Source organism: Caretta caretta, chromosome 5 (assembly GCF_965140235.1).
Source record: "Caretta caretta isolate rCarCar2 chromosome 5, rCarCar1.hap1, whole genome shotgun sequence".
NCBI classification, from domain to species: domain Eukaryota; kingdom Metazoa; phylum Chordata; order Testudines; family Cheloniidae; genus Caretta; species Caretta caretta.
The window spans coordinates 104,673,746-104,692,405 of NC_134210.1; the positions used below are offsets into that span (position 1 = coordinate 104,673,746).

General features: G+C 43.8%; 1 long non-coding RNA gene across 1 annotated transcript; it reads left to right on the top strand.

Annotated features, from left to right (window-relative positions):
• Positions 1-6,389: 6,389 nt before the first annotated feature.
• On the top strand, positions 6,390-17,852 carry LOC125636979 (uncharacterized). The gene is made up of 3 exons (XR_012668616.1): positions 6,390-6,548; positions 11,953-12,216; positions 17,717-17,852. It is a non-coding gene; the product is annotated as an uncharacterized LOC125636979 (long non-coding RNA).
• Positions 17,853-18,660: the final 808 nt, after the last annotated feature.

Below are 18,660 nucleotides of genomic sequence, written 5' to 3' on the forward strand. Positions count from 1 at the left end.
ATTTCCTGGTGCCCTACGCAGCTGCGTGATTTGTGTATGGGTAAGGACAGCCATGCTCCCACCCCCTTTCCTTTCCCTTCCTTCCAAGTTTGCTCTGCACTTGAAGCCAGGGCCCAGGGTGGAGGCATATATCCACAAGGCAGGGGTTCAGCACTGGGTTCAACACTGAGGACTCCATGGGGCACGTTTGCCCTGTCCAGCCACTCAGAGGGGCAGACTGCATGGGCAATGGAATTGTCCAAGCTGTTCCTGGAATACAGGCCAGGGTACTCTGTGGTGCAGGCGCAGCAAGAGCCTGAACTCTTGTGGCTATTAGACGCAGCAGCTGCTCAAACCAGTCTCTCTATTGTACTCTGTCTTTCTCCCTTAACTGCTCTCCCTGTTCAAGAAACAGCAAAGCGGGTACCTGCTCCCACGCAGTTACCCTGTCCGAAAGCTGCGAAGGCAGCATGAGCCTTTCCGCTTGTCCCTTGGCATGTCTTTCCTCTTACTGTAAGTCCCTTTGCCTTGGTACCAGCCTGCTTGTTGGCCCTGTCCAGAACTTCGATCATACATTAATCACAGAAACACTATGGAATATACTGCCAATCCTTCCTACATCATTCAAACCTTGCAAAGCAGCGAACAAGTGCTCTAGGGAAAAGAAGAATGGCCATATTTTATCACCAGGAACAGAGCCCATCTGGGTAACTGCAATAGGATTCCTACAGTTTCCTGGTCGGTGAATGTAGCCACCGCTATTGCAATGATGGTTTTGTTTAGCTCAAACACGCGTACAGCTGAGCCCACTACTGCATTCTGTAACCACTTGGCTAGATTACTACCTACCTGAACTTATTTCTTTGCAACGATTTTTACGTTTTATGCCTCTCTCAGGCCTAATAGTCGTTGTTACGCATATAGCTGACAGGATAAAACATCACAACTTCAAACCTCCATTGTTCATGGAGTTTATCCTGAGAGTGACCCTTCCATGCTGTTTTCTGCAGAAGGGTCTCCTAGATCTCCAAAGTGAAGAGAAGAGTCTAGACTACCACAAAAGCCAGAACCACCAGTCCTGTTACATACACCATCCTGTTACATACACCAGTGGCTGAAAACACTGATTTAAATTCTTTGCTCAAGACCTCTCAGGTTTCTCCAATCATTTAAAATGTTAAGTGAGTATGCAATTCTACTAAGATATGCAAATAACAAAAATTTCAGATTCCAATAGCTCTGAACATTGGGAAAACATGGGTACAGTTCTGGAGCCATAGTTCATGATTCAGGTCCATTTCTAGCCTCCACATAAGAGCAATGGGAAACCTAACGCACAGATTTATATGGATGGTCCCTGCTCATGAGAAGAGGGAGAATTCACCTGGGACCATTGTGAAATAAATCTTCTAGCAATAAACTCCCGGTGTACTAAATATTCCTGCATAGATTACAAGAGGTTTCATAGTTAAAGTCAGTCTCAATGGGTGTTTAGTCAGGATCTTTGCTTCATTCTGTGAAAATACTCAGGGTATGTACTTCACAGAATACCATGGAAACAGCTTAAATACAGTTTTATTCAGGCAGAGAAACCTGAGTCTTTGTTCCAGGTCAAACAAGTATTGTGCTTTTTACAGCTTTAAGCTGTTTAGAGCTCTTATCTTTAGAATTCATATTTATCAAGGACACTGAACAGAATTCAAGCAGTAGCAGAATCACCAGTGAGAAAGAAGGAACTGCATTTCACACTTATTTAGCAAAGGCAATGGAAGAATTAAGTCCAGTGTTCATGTTCTCCCTCCCTGCCTGCCATTCCCTTCTGTTCAGTATGATAAACACATGTCTTTCCCCTGCAGGGGCCAATCTAATCTTTCTTTAAGTCAAGAATAAAACTCCCACCAAATTCAATGAGTCTAAAATCTATGATCTTCGGCCTGGTCTACACAGCATTAGGTCGACATATGCTGCGTTAGGTCAAATTTATAATGTTCATGTCTACACTACCGAGCTCTTTCCACCGACCCAAACGGTTTGTAAAATCAATGCCTGTACTCCACCTCAGCGAGAGGAGTAGCGCTAGAGTCCACCTTCCCAGGTTGAATTAGGAGTAGTGGAGACACAACACTGTAATTCGATGGGATTGGACTCCGGGAGATGTCCCAGAGTGCTCCAATGTGACTGCTCTGGATAGCACTTTCAACTCCACTGCACTTCATGCAGGTACACAGGAAAAGCCCCAGGAACTTTTGAATTTCATTTCCTGTTTGATCAGTGTGGAGAGCTCACCAGCACAGCTGACCATGCCTGCTTAGGGCCACAAACATGTTCCAGCATGGAGCATACAGGAGACATTGGATCTGATTACTGTGTGTGGAGAAGAGTCTGTGCAGGCAGAGCTCCAAACCAGCAGAAGAAATGCTGATATCTGTGCCAAAATCACACAGGGCATGGGTGACAAAGGCTACACTAGGGACACACAGCAGTGCTGCGTGAAAATAAAGGAGCTCAGGCAAGCATACCAGAAGACAGGGGAGGCAAACAGTTGCTCTGGTTCTGAGCCACAGACATGCTGCTTCTATGAGCAGCTGCATACGATTCTAGACAGGGACCCCACCTGTACCCCAACACTCTCTGTGGATACCTCCCAGGGGCCCCAGGTGGCTACCGGAACAACAAGGAGAAAATTGTTGAGGAGGAGGAGGAGAATGTGCAGCAGATAAGTGAAGGATCCATTCTCCCCAACAGCCAGGACCTTTTCGTAACTCTGGAGCCAATCCCCTCCCAGGACCTACTGTTGTGGGACCGTGATGTTGTGGAAGGCACCCCTGGTGAGTGCACACTTGTAATCACACTACAGGGGTTAAATGCAATTGTGGTTAATGTTTAATCTGAGGTAAACAATTGGGATACAGTGGTGGCCAGTCCAGTACGCAAAGGGTGCTCCCCGGAAAAGCCTGTTTATGTGCCAAGAGTTTCCACACCAAAAAATGTCCTCAGGTGTGCCCTGACACCACCTACTCTTTCATGTGTGCTTACCATGTCTGCCTGCAAACCAAAATCTGCTGCCCAGCGCTCTGCCATGTATTGTACCTTACTGGTAGGTGCTTCTTTTAAAGGACAAAATGTGTCTGTGTACCTCAGGGAACATATTTACTGCTGTGAAGTGTTTCATTCACTGCAAGAGTTAACCTGCTGTTTTCAACAATGTATGTTCTGTAAGGCTACCCTTGTGTTTTTTGTTTCCTTGCAGCTGCAACCTTGTCTGTGGGTGCGTCCTCCACACTAGCACAAAGGCTGTCCCAGATTAGAAGGTGAAAAAAGCAGACAAGGGAAGACATGTTCTGTGATTTTTCTCCGAGACTGACAGGGTTCAGCTGAATGCATGGAGGCTTACACTGTCGGAGAGCATGCGCATCAACCAAGAGGGGAGGAAAGCATGCAGGGAACAAAAGTGTAACATGCAAGAGGAGATGTTGTGGCTTATGGGGCAGCAAACCAACATGTTGAGGCATCTGGTTGAAGTGCAGGAAAGGCAGCTAGACCTTAGAGTTCTGCTGCACCCAATGATGAACCAGCTGCCCTCCTCACCAAGTTCCATATCCTCCACTCCCAGACATCCTAGAATGCAGGGGGGAGGGGAAGGGAGCTCCGTTAGCCCTTGAATTCAACTCCAGGAGATGGTTCATGGAGCAGAAGGCTCTCATTCTCATAGCTTTGATTGCTAGACAATGCAATTGTAATAAGCTACGTGTCCTTGCCCCTCCCTTCATGTTATCAGGCCCTTAGACCGAGGTTATCTTTGCTATTAATTGCTGTCTCTGTTCAGTGTTTGTTAGCATAATAAAAATGCATGGCTTGAGGACAACAGGCTCTTTATTCTCTGTGCACACTGTGGTTGGTGGAGGTTTAGTTTTCAAGGCAGTACATGCAAAAAAGGGGGCAGCTTGGTAAGGAACAACACACAGAACTGTCACATCAGTGTTGGGTAATTCATGAAACTGGTTTTTTAAAGCCTCTCGGAGACGCAGTGCACCTCCATGTGCTCTTTGTATTGCCCTGGGTCCGGCTCCTCATAACTGGCAGCCAGGCTATCTACCTCAACCCCCAACCCCATCATAAACTTTCCTGCCTTACTTTCACAGATATTATGGAGCACACAGCAAGCAGCAACAACAATGGGAATATTGCTTTCGCTGAGGTAAAACCTAGTGAGTAAACTGCACCAGCACCCCTTTAAACGTCCAAAGGCACATTTCTACCACCATTCTGCACTTGCTCAGCCTTTGGTTGAACTGCTCCTTACTGCTGTCCAGGCTGCCTGTATATGGCTTCATGAGCCATGGGAGCAAGGGGTAGGCTGGGTCTCCAAGGAAAATTATTGGCATTTCAATGTCACCAACAGTAATTTTCCAGTCTGGGAAGAAAGTTCCTTCTTTCAGCTTTCTGAAGAGACCAGAGTTCCTAAAGATGCATGGGTCATGTACCTTTCCCAACCATCCCACGCTGATGTAGGTGAAACAGCCCTTGTGATCCACTAGCACTTGCAACACCATTGAGAAGTACCCGTTTCGGTTTATGTACTCTTTAGCAAGGTAGTTTGGTGCCAAGATAGATATGGGTTCCGTCTATCACCCCACCACAACTAGGGAACTTAGCAGAAGTCTATTGATTGCCCTGGCTACTTGGATGACAGCAGTCCCCATGGTAGATTTACTCACTCCAAACTGATTCCCGACTGGTCTGTCAGCGGTCTGGCATTGCAAGTTTCCATAGGGCTATCGCCACTCGCTTCTCAACTGTCAGAGCAGATCTCATTTTAGTATTGCTGTGCTTCAGGGCTGGGGAAAGCAATTGGCAAAGTTCCATGAAAGTGGCCTTACACATTTGAAAGTTATGTAGCCACTGCTCATCATCCCATAGCTGCATAACGATGCGGTCTCACCAGTCTGTGCTTGTTTCCCCGACCCAGTAGCAGTGTTCCACTGTGTCAACAAGCTCGGCTGCCAACAAGCTCGGCTCCCTAACATCAATAATAATTGTACCAAAACTGCTTGTACACAGTTGAAGAACTGAAGGGCATCTACAAATGGTTTTGATATTTGTTGTTTAGTTCAGTGATTCATGTACAGACAGTAACACTTATACCTGAGGATGCTGTGTACTGAAGGTGGCAACCCATTCCAGCATATTTTTTCAATCCAGAATTCACATTGCCAATAAAGTATAATGTGGCTGAAGCCTCTGAGTTTATTATTGCATGGGGGGAAAGAAGAGGAAGACACACTGCTACACTGATCCATCCTCCTCCCCTCTTCCTCTGTGGTGCTAAGGAGCTCATCTTATTCCTCCCACAGATTTGAGCTGAGTCCTGAAGCGTCTCAAACGATATCCTTTACTCTTTACTCTGCATAGTGGTGTCAATCTGCTGCAGAGCAGAACTGGGTCTATTTTCTCCTCTTAGTCAGCATTGAGAAATGACTCCTATATGCCTGGTGTCACCTCAGACAAAACAGCAAACATTCCCTTCCCCTGCAGTGCACCGGAGGATTAAAAGCTAAATCCAAAAGAAAATATCCATTTTTAATAATATCACTCCTAAAGACTTAACAGTACTTCCCTCCTGGCCAGTGGAACAAACAAACTAATATGCCCCATACTGAATATTGATCAAGTCACTAGCACCTAAATCACCCGATCACTAGGACAAGCAAAACAAACAAGCTACTGCTACAGAACCCTGCACAGAAGCGTCACACTAGCAGACTACCTGTACCACAGTGAAATGTATTCTTACCAAGCACAGAATCAGTAACCAAAAACTAGCAGCGGAAGCTGGGAGATGCAGAGTACAGAGCAAACTCAGGCCCTGATCCAGCAAAGCACTTGATCACAAAAGAAATTGGGCTCCATAAAGAAACTTTGCAACCCTGGGGCAGCTCTAATGTGGTGAAAGGGTCCAATTGTGTATGCAGCAGCTCCAGGATTTGGAGAGCACAAAAGCAAGTTTTGCAGCACCTTTGCAGTCCCCTTGCGCTGACTTGTATTGTGTGCTCCTCAGATGTGGTGAAGGATCTGGCCCATGGCATACACACTCGGAAACCTGAGATGAGCCACAACCAAACCCTAGTTCTCAACAAACATTGGCACGATTCAGATCCAAACTTTCAGGTTGGCCTGATTCTTGGGGTGAACCAAAACTGTCGATCCAAACACCCATGCCTAATACAAATACAACCACACCTATTATGACTTCTTACCCACCTACCTCCCCACCCCACCCTTGCTTTCTTTGGTTTCTTAGTAGTGTCCAACTGCCTCTCTGAGTGTAGGAGGAGCCAAATGACTTAAGAGAAAAAAAGGAGTTCCTATCTCATACTGCTGTTTGGGCTAAAAATCCTGTACAATGCACATATCCCAGAGATTGGTTTGTCTGACTAGACTGAACGTGGAGAAGAATGAATAACAGGAACTGGTGGTTTGCAATACAAATCAAGAGCTTATGTGACATTGGAAGGTAGAGGAAGAGCTGCATATCCAGCTCAGACCTGGGCTGCTGTTATCTGAAGAAGGTAAAATAATCCATAACATTGTGTTATACTTTAATTATTTTAGACAAGCTTCTGGACAGCATTCTGCTATTCTCAGTCTTCTTGTTAAGACATGTATGTGAGCTGCCTTATTGCCTATATTAGTTTAGACTGTCCCTCACTTAAATGACATTAACGAAGTAGGAAAGGAAGATTTTATTAAATAAGATGGCTTCTTACCTCTATGCTCCAGGAACAATCATTAGCAGCAGCTATGTAACACCTGAAAGTTGTGGGGGCAAAACTGATTTGTAAGGGTGTAGTCAGGGCCAATTTATAACCTCAGATAAAGATCAGAAAGTATCTTACTGAACAGTGATTACAGGGCACAGACATTATGTGGATTTCAGCATGCATTGCTATTTGTGTTCCTCCCCCCCACCCCCAGACTTTTAATCTGATGACAATTAACAAAGGTTTGTTCTGATGTGTTTGTCACTCACTTATTAAAAAGACACTCAGCAGTTGGCTTTCAGTATGAAAATACCTGCAAGTCCAATAATCCCTTTTGTAACTGGTTACATAATTCTGCTGTAAAGCAGCTTTTATAATGATTGCGTCACAGTCCCAGCCTTTTACATGAAGAGATTTGTTCTCCCCCACCCCTTTTTTTTTGATACCTCACTCACCTCAGTGGTGTTTCCTTTCCCTTAAGACCAAGGGACAAGGCAAGGTGCCATTGTCAGTGCTTAAATAAAAAGAAAGGAAAAACTGATTATTATTATTAATAATAATAATTAATAATAATAAAATGATATCGCTTTGCTCTTACCTAGTGCCTTTCGTTTAAGCATCAGAAAGCTCAGTACTTGAATTTTTCTCCTCTTTGTGCGCCTGATCCTGCTAGGTGCTAAGCATCTCCAACTTCCACTGAATTCACAGGATTAGACTTTGACTGAGAGTGAATTAAATAATTCTGGGGCATTTGTTTATATTGGTTGTATTCAAACAGGAGAGCGGGATTCAGGATTTCTGGATTCTATTCCTGGCTCGTCCACTGACTTGTTACATGACCTGGGGAGAGTCATTTAAACTTGCCGTACCTCAGTTTCTCCATCTGCAGAATGGAGATACTACTATTTGTCTAACACACAACCGAAATGTGTGACTTAATGAATCTTTGAAGGTTATTTAGAGTCCTCAACTGTAGATTGACAAAAGAGTACACATTATTATCTATTATTAGTGCCTGACAAACTTACTGCACATGTCTGATGTGTCCTAAAACTGGTAACAATATTAGACCTACATTCTGGTTCTGAGAGCCAGGGGAGCACCTTCAGTGCCCGAGCAAGTGATGTGTGAGAGGAACAATGTGCCTTAGTAGCTGGTGAGTTGCGGAGATGTAGCACTGCTCCCAGCACCGCCCTGCTGGTGTGCAGAGGTAGATGGGATCATGGTCATCTGCTCTCTAAGTTGAACAGCACTGGTTGCTTCCCCGACCCACACACAGGGCATGGCTACACTTAGAAGTTAGAGTGCATTAAAGCAGCGCCAGGCGTCTGGAAAGGCATGTAGAGCGCCTGGACTCCACGGCTGCAGCACTCCCGGTAATCCACCTCCAGGAGAAGCATAATGCTTGCTGCGCCCCGGCTGGAGTGCCGTGGTGCCAGTGTGGATGCCCTGGTCTATTAATGCGCTCTGATCAGCCTCCAGATGTGTCCCACAATGCCTGTTCTAGCCACTCTGGTCATCACTTTGAACTCTACTGCCCTGCCCTCAAGCGAACAACTGTTAGACCCACCCTTTAAATTCTCTGGGAATTTTGAAAATCCCCTTCCTGTTTGCTCAGCCAGGCATGGAGTGCTCTCAGCGAATCTTTCAAAGTGACCATGCCTCCACGCAGCAGGTGATCCGCAGTATTACATACATGTTTGTATGTAAACAAACATGTGGCTGCCTTTTGTGCAGGGACTCCCTGTGTCCTCTCTTCCTGTGCACCCATGCTGGCAGCCATGAGAGCGCTCTGAACTAGGAAGCAGTCTGATACTAGAAAGGCTGCTTGTACTTGGAACCCAGTTTTTACATTTTAATCAAAAGATCCTTTTGGAAGCCAGCTGCTGGAGAAGGGGAAGTTTCCCTACACATAAAGCATCCCTTTCTTCCTCTCCTTCCATAGGGAAGTCACAGTGACAAGATGAGAACGTGGGGACTTTTGAAATATTCTGCACTTACCACATTTTAGTAGTTAGAGCACACGAGTGAGGTGACAGGGGATCTTGGGTGCTACTTCCAGCTGAGTTACTGTCTCACTTGTGTGTCCTTGGATGGGTCAGTTGACTTCCTTGTACCTAAGCATGAAGGTGGGTAAAAGTAGAATCTTGCTGAAAATGTACTCTCAATAACAACAGATCATTCTAGTACCTGCAGCGCAGGGAAATTTCCCAGAAATCTGGCTACAGTAACATTATTAATTACTCTGATAACTGAGGGTATCTAGTCTAAGTCCATGATTACTAAAACTAACCAGAGCCTGTCAAGGTCCCATTTGCATCATTTGAATCCTACCCAGAGGTTTTCTGTGTGGAAGGACTACCTGAGGGGGTGCCATTCCGCCGACCATCTACTTTTGGCATTCCAAGATTGGAGAAGATCCTGCGAAACAAATCTAAGATAAAATTTATCATAAAATTTATCAGAGCAGTAACCTAAATTATGATATATTTGCACTCAGGAGGAGGAGAGAGTTAAGTTGCTGTGTATATTATGGGCTAAATCATGCCTCTTATGTGGCAGAGACAGGCTGGGAAGGTTGAGGAGTACAAGGTGATGTCAGGAGGCATTAGACCTTTGTAAGGCTTCATAATTATTTTGTACTGTGTGAAGCATGACAAACAGCAGAGCTTATTCTATCTGTACAAAGGGATAGCTTGCACACTCTTGTTCAGGCACAGGGATAACACCTCATCATGACCTTGCTCAGATACGTGCACATATTTGGTCATGACTGCTGCATCCCTAATTGTGCTCCCGAGTGCCTCAGACCAAATTTTGTGACTGCCTCCTTCCAGCACAGCAACCCAGGGCACAGCTGTAACTTTGCCCTAGTCTATATTTTTTACAATATCAGAGCACTTACATATATTTATGGATTTGGCACAAAACCTCAGGTAAGGTATGGGAGCAATAGCCCCTTTTGACAAGTGGGGAAACGCAGGCACACCAAGATTAAGTAACTCGCCCAAGGCCACACAGAAATTCAGTGACAGAACTGGAAACTGAACCCAATTTTCCTGATTCCCAGTGCAGTGCCTTAACCACAAGACATTCCTTCTTCCCTTGAGTATTTATTTTGTCTGGGAGATTTTTGGACATAGTTCAGTCCCCTTTGCAGCTGATTCACTTGTCTGTCTTTTGCAGCCAGCCCTGTTTCTGTTATGCAAATACATCCAGTTCTACATATCAGTCAGAAATAAGAGCCAGACATGTGGCAGAAAAGTTCCTTTGCTTCAGCCTCTTACAGGGGGGAGCCTCAAGCATTTTTTGCTCTGGCTCAGAAAGTTGCTCAGATGGTTCCTTTTTATTCTTAAGAGTGTTTGGTGCTCACAGAACAACATCATTTGTGCAAGGTTACCTTGGGGCTTACAGTGGGCACTTGGTGCCAGGTGGGTTCTGCAGGTCTGGACTCCACAATTGTCACACCTTTCAGCTGCACGCAGACAAGATAAATACAAGTAACGGGATCATTTTCAGCACACAGCACACATCCTCCTTCTGTGATCAAAACTGTCTTCCACACCATGCCTCTTTTAACCGATGGCATACATGCTTACAGCCAGACCTACAGAAAGTCCCCTCCAGTGCCCACATTGAAAATGGTGGGAGGTAAGAAGCATTTTTCTGTGTCTGATAGAGTTCACCCACTCCAGCCCACTTGTCAATCACTCCTGCAAGGCTGACGATCCCAAGTTCATCATAAGACTTCAGAGGAACAATTCTCTCTCTCAGGAATGTACCAAACGAGACACATCTATTAAAATATCTCCAAAAAGGATAACACCCCAAACCACCACTATTAGGCCTTTACCCACTGCCCCCGTGCAGGTGAAACACTGATTCCCTGATATGTTGTATGTGGACCTAGAATAACACACAGCTCCATGCTGAAAACCATTCTCAGACTTGCTCTCATGCAGGTAAGACTACTATTGTCTTCACCTGTTATAGGATCTTATGCAGAATTGTCTCCTATTATGTGGGCTCAGCCCTCCTGCTCATAGAATTTGATGTTATTCTGAAGTACTGAAAAGTTATTTCATTGTTCAGGCTGAGGCAGAATGTTCCTTTTCATTTTCCATATTCCCTCTGTGCATGTCACATTAATGCACAGGATAGTTAGGTTTATCAACAGTTGATGAATCTTACTCCGAACTGCCTCTTCACCGTTGTTCAGGATACAAGCAGGAACAAGAGAAGGCTTTGTCTGCAACGATCAAGGTATCTACACAGTGATTAAAAAGACAGTGTCAAGGTTCAGAGGTCCCAAACACAACTTCTCTTACTTGACTTTTTCTGTTTTAAAATGTCCCCCGGGCAATAAGGTAACTCATCATACTTGTTACTGGGGTCTGCAATTGGCTTATAAAGTCAGCTGCTAAACTGGGCGACCCAGCAATGAGAAATCCAACATGTTCAGGGGCTTTGCTATGCACAGGAGGATGCATGAGCAGTGACCTGCTGCTCTCCCTCTTTGTCCCACTCTTGTAGGCTCACAGAAGATTGAAACGGACATCTTTCCTACCCTCTGGAGCTCAGAGACAGCAGGAATCGTCTCAGTTTACATCTCCTACTGAGTCACGCAAACAGCACCAGCCAGAGGAACAGCATGATGTGTATGCTCATGTCTTATGCACACATGACAACAGAGTGATTGTTTAGCTCAGCCCTGCAGCTGCAATTTACAGAGAGCTGTAATCCTGGTTTTAGAGAGCTGGTGGGGATGGGGAAGTTGCTGCCAAGGGATATTTTAAATTACATAATGTCAAGGCAGGAATCAAATTTTGGGCTTGGCAGCCTTAACAGCACGGCTTCAAAAACTGGGCAGGCTGGGGCTGTTGAAGGCTCAGTATGAGCTGGGCTCTCTGGTTCCATTCTTTAAGAATATGCCCATCTCTTCCTCTGTCTTTTTCTCTCTCTCTCTTTTCCATTTCCACTTTCTCATTTGTCTTCTCCTTCCTCATCCTTTTCTCCCTGTCCTCTTGCTCTTTTTATCCCTCTTCTGAGACTCCTGCTTCCCAGCTCAGGGACCCTTCAGTGAATGTTATAAACCAAATTACTGAAGTCCACATTATTCTTTACTTGATCGCTGTACCTATAGTTAATCACTAGTCATTCCCAGAGAAGTGGATGACATCTCTTTAATACTGGAACTTTTATTGTTTTGCAGAGCTACTAAAAAAAAATTCTCACACAAAAAAGATCTAAGAGAAGACTCAAGATACAGAAAAGATGCAGCACAGAGTAAACAGCCCACCAGATGGTGGCTACGGATGGGTGGTGGTGGTGTCAGCCTTCATAGTAATGGGCCTCACCACTGCTGTCCTAAAGACCTTTGGTTTGTTCTTTGTTGAAATTCAAAAGCACTTTGATGAACTCGCAAGCACCACTTCCTGGATTACATCGGTAACTATTGCCATGTTTCACTTAGGAGGTGAGTATAAGTGTCCCCTCCTGCCCCCAATGGTCTCTGTGTTTACTGTGTGATTCATATTTCATTAGGTATTTTCACAAACCTGTCAGATACACAAAGGAAATCATGTCTATCTAACTATATACAGAAACACATCCCTCCAAGGTACACATGGGTACATAAAGCAACAGAGTAGGTAAATACGGGGCATGTTTACACTAACATTAAACCCACCTGATCCAGTTCCAGAACTACATCCACATATCTACTATCTGCCAAAAATTAAAAGATGAAGGGAAAGGCAGAATGTTCAGTAATAACAAATAGTGGCACTTTGGAAATTAAGAGACCAGGGTTCTCTCCTCGTGATATGGGGCAAGCTGCAAAAACCTCTGTGTGTCAGTTTTCCCATCTGTAAAATGGGGATGATAATAATTATAATACTGACCCACCTTTGAAGGCATTTTGAGATCTCTGATTGAAATTAAAATCAGGCCTAGATCTCAAGTGTGCAGCATAGCTCTGTGCAAGTGTGACCTTTCCACTCCCTCAGTCTTGAGCTGGCTGCATGCCAAGCCAGTCTCCCAGCATAATTCAATTTAAAGCAGCCTTCTAGTTTATTGAGATTGACAGTAGCAATCAAGGGGCTATTGTAGTAGTTGGGAATTGCCAGTGACTAAGGAAGGCCTAGACGTACCCCATTCCCGCATTCATGTCTATGACAGTGCTACCATGTAATATGTTAGAGAAGCCTGTACTAAATTACACTTTTTCCATGTCTCTGGCTGCAAACCCTGCCCACTAGTCCATATCCCTAATACTTATCCCAAGATCTCAAACCCCCAAACAATTTCATATAGCCGCCATTAAAAAAAACAAACAAACAAAAACAAAACAAAAAAACTGTCAGAGAAATCGTTGTTCCTTCTCAGAAACAAATTCACTTCCCTCCACCAAAAAAATGATTGATGGTTCAGTGACAGCTTTTCATTATATACTGTGACAGGGTCAACCCAAATGGCTACAGAAGAGTGATCCTATTGAGATCCAGGAAATGGGTGGGCGGAAGCCCGCCCACTGCTAAAGGACCCACCCGCAGCCTAAGGGGAGGATCCAAAGGACCTGGAAGCCAAGTGATTTCGGGCAACTAATAAAATAACAGAGACAGGAGTGCAGTCAAAGGGTCAGACAAAGGGAACCAGACAGAAACACTGGGCAAAGAACCCCGGACAGCGCCCACTGCTCCTCGAAGGCGTCAAGGGAGTCAGTGGACGCCGCCCAGAGGAACTGTGCCTGGATACATGAAAGGACGGAGGATTGGATATAGGCCCCACAGTCACAGAGAGTGATAGAAGGCAGATATATTAGTCCCAGATTAACTAGATCCCTTTTCCCTGGTAAGGTAACGGGCAGTTCCAAAACAAGCGGGAACTTGATGGAACCAGTTAAGGCAGGCAGGCTAATTAGGACACCTGGAGCCAATTAAGAAGAAGCTGCTAGAATCAATTAGGACAGGCTGGCTAATCAGGGCACCTGGGTTTAAGAAGGACCTCACTTCAGTTAGGGAGAGGCATGTAAGGAGCTGGGAGTGAGAGGATGAGCTGCTGGAGGACTGAAGAGTACGAGTGTTATCAGACACCAGGAGGAAGGACTGCTGGGGGTTGTTCTTTTTCCCCATGCTGGCCAGTAATGAGGTTGTCAAGGTTCCTTCCCCACTCTGAACGCTAGGGTACAGATGTGGGGACCTGCATGAAAACCTCCTAAGCTTACTTTTACCAGCTTAGGTTAAAACTTCCCCAAGGTACAAACTATTTTACCCTACTTCCTTTGGACTTCCACTGCCACCACCAAACGTCTGACCGGGTTACCTAGGAAAGCGTTGTTTGGAGATGTCTTTCCCCCCAAAATCCTCCCAACCCTTGCACCCCACTTCCTGGGGAAGGTTTGGTAAAAAGCCTCACCAATTTGCATAGGTGACCACAGACCCAAAACCCTTGGATCCTAAGAACACTAAAAAAAAAAAAAAAAATTCAGTTCTTAGAAAAGAAGAATTTTAATAGAAGAAATAGTAAAAGAAAAAAAAAACCTGTAAAATCAGGATGGTAAATACCTTACAGGGTAATTAGATTCAAAACATAGAGAATCCCTCTAGGCAAAACCTTAAGTTATAAAAAGACACACAGACAGGAATATCCATTCTATTCAGCACAGCTTAATTTCTCAGCCATTTAAAGAAATCATAATCTAACGCATATCTAGCTAGATTACTTACTAAATTCTAAGACTCCATTCCTGTTCTGTCCCCGGCAAAAGCATCACACAGACAGACTCTTTGTTTTTCCCTCCCTCCCAGCTTTTGAAATTATCTTGTCTCCTCATTGGTCATTTTGGTCAGGTGCCAGCGAGGTTATCCTAGCTTCTTAACCCTTCACAGGTTAGAGCACACCCATCCTACCCCATTGTAAAACTATAATAAGTAATCATAATGGAAATTGTTTAGTCCATGAGGTCAGCATATCAGTGACCAATTGTGATACTGTTTGTGTGACTTGCACACAATCTTGGTCTGAAAAAAAAGTCTATTTGGGAAAACTGTTTTCATAGGAATTTTCAAATCATGACATAACATGGGGCGATGGTAAAGGGACGGATCAGAAAATGTACCAAATACCAAACATACATCTGCTCAGCAGGCTCTGAGGCTAGTCAGATTACATGAGTACAAGTCAGTTTTCTTCCCAGTACCAGAGTATAGGGATAAGGAAATGAATGTTGTGATTTAATAGTTGGGTAGAAAGTTTCCATTCAGAAACTTGTCAGAATTTATCAGAATCTTTCCAGTGGTTGGGGAATTTCAGCTAGGGGTACATAAACACACATATATTAAATATTACCTCAAAAAAAGGTGTAGGGTTAGTTTCAGTTGTGGGGAAAGTTTCAGGTCAGTTCTTCTTTTATCCCAAACTGTTTTTAACCCAAACTATCCTCAACTGTGAAATCCATATTTAGAGAGTTTTATATGGAGGTGTTTGAGGAGTGGGGGGACAAATGAAATTGTGACAAATGTTTTCCACAATCTGACCCTTTGAGGCAACTTTTCCCCCCAAAACCATCCAACTTTGAAAACGGGCAGTCTTACATAGCCTGGAAAGTATGATGCCCTCTCAAGCTGGTATCAACAGTGCAATAACAGCAATAAACTACACCATCCTAAGGGCTAGCATTGTCTTCTGTCTACAGATGGGCCAGACTCACTGTGTGACCTGAGGCAAATTATATAAATGGTCTCTCTTCTCAGTTTCCTATCCAAATAGTAGGGGTCACATATTGCCACAGGAGTGTTTTGAGGCTTAATTCATTAATATCTGTTACACACTGTGAGATCTTTGGATGGAACGGACTATAAAAAGGCAAAGTATCTGTAAATATTATACAGTCATCATCCCCCTAGACCAAGTTCACTGCCTCTCATAATTGGTATGGATGATAACTGTTCCATCTAAATGTTACCTTTAACCACAGTGAATCAAAGATTCATGAAACGCTGCTAAGTATTTTAGTTAGTGGGTAGAGTACTCAGCCTTTGGTGGAGTAAATGGAAGCTCCCAACTTTCTTGATCAGTTTGTAGCAGGAGGCCTCATCTGTACCAGCCATCTCAGCATCTATTATTCATGTGTAAGTGTTCTAACTTGCAAAGAAACTTGGGCTGTTCCATACTCTACACCAGGATTTGCACGTTAGACATGTGCATGAATGAATGGGCAGAGGCCATTAACAATGGCACTCAGGCAAACAGCACAGAACATATCAGTGGTTCCGAACTCTTTTGCCCATTGAAGCTATTGAGGTCAAATACTTTATTCCCCCCGCACTCTTCCTCTTTCAGCTCCTGTGCTGCCACTATAAACTGATGTTCCCAGTATAGTGGGCAGCACAGGATGTACCCATCACATGCTGTTCATTTCCAGCATGTTTAGTATCGGTCAGCAGGTTGAGACTCCAGTGTAAGAAGCCAGCTGGTCTGTTCAGAACTCATCCTGTTAGCCATGAATTTCTTTGCTTCAGACTGTACCTTTACTATTACTCTTAGCACAGTTATGGCTTCATTTTTCCCCCACTCTTTCCCTTTGTTATTCCCCACCCAAGGGTAGAGATTTCCTACTGTAATATGTAAAACAAGATACAGGATAAACAATCTTATTGAAATGTCTGAATGTTAACAACAGAGACCATTTGCAGTTGCTGGGGTTTCAGATAAATAGGTATTTAAACAAGTGGAAAACAATTTGCTCCCAGTCTAACTTTGACCCAGTGAGCTAAATGTCATTCCCTCCTCAGACTCTAATTTCTATGATCTTAGGAACTTCATTTGTATGAAATCTGCTTACTTCTTAAAGTAAAATCAAACCTCGGCTCCCTCTAGTGGCCATAGAAATGTCATACAATTTCACACAGCTTCTAGCCATTTCAGTAACTACTGTACACAGAAGATAAAACAGTCCGTTAAATGGTAGGCAGTAATCATCTGATCCAATGCCCACTGACATCAATGAACAGATAGTCACTGAGTTCAAAAAGCACTGGATTATACTCCAAGAGGAGTACCTAAACATTACTGATGCTTCTGAAATGTGATTGGATCACAGGGTCTAAGATTCTGGAATTTTTGCAGCAAGTTGTGAACGACAAGTGAAAGAACCAGCCCTCCCGAAGAACTGCTCAGTACCCAGGGAAACTATATAAGCTGTGCTGTTTATTGTGTGTTGTACAGTTCCCATAGCTCACCAAGAGATGCAGAAGCCCCTAATGTCCAACAAGTTTAGGGACTGAATCTGAGAACACATAGGAAAAATACTTCAAATCAAATATGGATCTCCTGCATCTCCTCAGCACATTACAGAAGATTTGCAACGTCAAGAAGGAGTCAGCTTTATCAACTCTCTGCCTGTGGAATTACTGTTTTTTACAGCCCCTTTTGGGTAAGCACTAGAGAGCGTAACAGATAATTGATCACTTTTCTATAGAAGCTTTAAGCCAAACTTTAGCAGATATATAATACTCTAGTATTAAAATCTAATAAATTGACCAAAATATCGTATAGCTGGAATCTCATTCTCTATTAAAAGCTTAGGATTATTTATACAGAACATTATTAGTTTCATTAAATTCAGTAGGACTCTTGCACAAAAGAAATGTTGAAAATCTTTTTTTTTTTTTCAGAAAGTCTGCTCTCTACCCCAGAATACCCCTCCCTAAACACATGCTGATTATGCTGCTAGAGCTGCCCTTCCTCAGTAGGGAGTCTTACATTTGCGGGGCAAAATCCTCCTTTCAGATAAGCACAATAGAATTCAGCTCTAATTTTCTCATATACATAGAGACAACAGAATACTGGATCAGACAGATGCCGGGTACAGAAGAGAGGGAAACTTTTCCTTAAATGTTTTCCTTTCTTGTGTAATTGGTTTAGTGAGCTTCATGTCCTAATGTTGCGTTATCCTTATTTTGCTGTTGTTTTAGCACCAGTAGCTAGCAGCCTGTGTGCAAGATACACCCATCGAGCAGTTGTGATAATTGGAGGACTCCTGGCTTTCTCAGGGATGACACTGGGGTCTTTTGGTTTCAACACTATCTGGATGTATACAACTACTGGCTTCCTACAAGGTACAATCAAAATGATGTCTCACACCTGCACTTCTGACCCCCTCATTTAGGGTGATTTTTTTCAGTGTTTTTTTTCTTTTAATATATCGAATTTCTGCTGTAATGTTACTGGTTTTATTTATTTTCATTTTAAAGCTTTAATGCACACTCCCCCCTTCCCCCATTTAGGTGGGTAAGACTCTGCATCAGAAAATTGCAATGGCAAATAATCATAACAGATAGATAAGCTTCATTTTCACTTGCAACTAACTGCAACCAGAAAATCAGCAGCTTTTCATTTTTAAACTAATGAGGCATTAAGGATTTTGCAGTGCATCTGAGGAGCCTCAAAGTAGCAGAAGTGCAAGAAAAATGTGTCCCTAATGCCGCACTTTGTGTGGAATAAGTTAAATCACAGGGCCATTACCCTGAGTCACAAGGCCAGATCCTCAGCCTGCTCCAACCCACTGCATTGTTCCAATGATGCAAGTAGGCTGGAAAGCTGGTTTAATCAGTCAGCTGGGGATTCCCCTTGATCAGGGAATAAAGCTGACATAATAACCCATTTCTGGTTCCATCCTGGTTGTGTGAGAGGACATGGCTGAAGCCAGAGCTTCTTGAAATCTGCCAATCCTGGGCCAGCAGAATTGACTCTTGGGAGCTGTTATGGGTGCTCCAGCTTACACCAACTGTAAGGCCAAATCCTTCCAGCCTGTCCTAAGAATGAGGACCACATAAAGATGGCATAATGCCATCTTTGCTCCCTTCCTCAGATCGTGCACTTGAATGCACATCAGCCTAATGCCTGGATATGGCTCAGG